The following is an 884-nucleotide window of genomic DNA, read 5'->3' on the forward strand; positions in this document are numbered from 1 at the left end:
AACCTCTGCCTCCTGGGTTCAAGTGATTCTCCTACGTCAGCCTCCCGAGTAGCTGGGATTACAGGCTTGTGTCACCATGCCCTGCTAATTTTTGATGGTTGTGTGGTTTCTAGTAGAGACGGGGTTTCACCTTATTGGCCAGGCTGATCTCAAACTCCTGACCTCAAGTGATCTGCCCGTCTCGGTCTCCCAAAGTGCCAGTATTACAGGCTGAGGTACTGCACCTGATCAAAACTACATTCTTTCTTATTCACAAAGAAGAAAGAAAGAGAATAAGAGAGCATATCTTGGCATATCACATAAAGGAAAGAAATAATTTTCCCTGAAAACTCCAGCAAATCTCTTTTACATTTCATTGGACCCAGTGGGCCTAGACATCTCCCTTCCTCAGCCAAGTACTGACAAGGGGAAAGGGAACAGAATTACCAGGATTAACTCACACGAACCAGCCAGGGTGAAATAATTGTTGTTGATATGTTGGTATGTGTAATCGATTCCTGTGAAACAAACAGTGAAAAAATCCCAATGGTAAGTATTGATTTAGCTCAGGTCTCCGTGTCTTGGCTGGTCTAGGCTGGGTGTACCTGATAGAGCTTGGCTGGGCTGCCTTTGCTCCCTGTAAATCTCCTTCTCTGCTCCATATAGCTTCCTGTGAGACCAAAGGCAAGTTCTTCTCATGGTAAGAGTGGAAGAGAAATAGGGCAAGTGGAAGTGAAACATCATTCCTTCTCATTTTATTGGCCAACACCAGTCATATGACTAACCTCAAAGTCAAAAGGAGGAGAAATATATTCTGTCTGGTGAGTGGAGGAACTCCAAAATCACACGGCAAAGGGTGTGAGCGCTACTAAGACCAGGGTGAGGCGAGCAAATACTTGTCTTCA

The sequence above is a fragment of the Colobus angolensis genome, unplaced genomic scaffold (assembly GCF_000951035.1).
Source record: "Colobus angolensis palliatus isolate OR3802 unplaced genomic scaffold, Cang.pa_1.0 Scaffold263, whole genome shotgun sequence".
NCBI classification, from domain to species: domain Eukaryota; kingdom Metazoa; phylum Chordata; class Mammalia; order Primates; family Cercopithecidae; genus Colobus; species Colobus angolensis.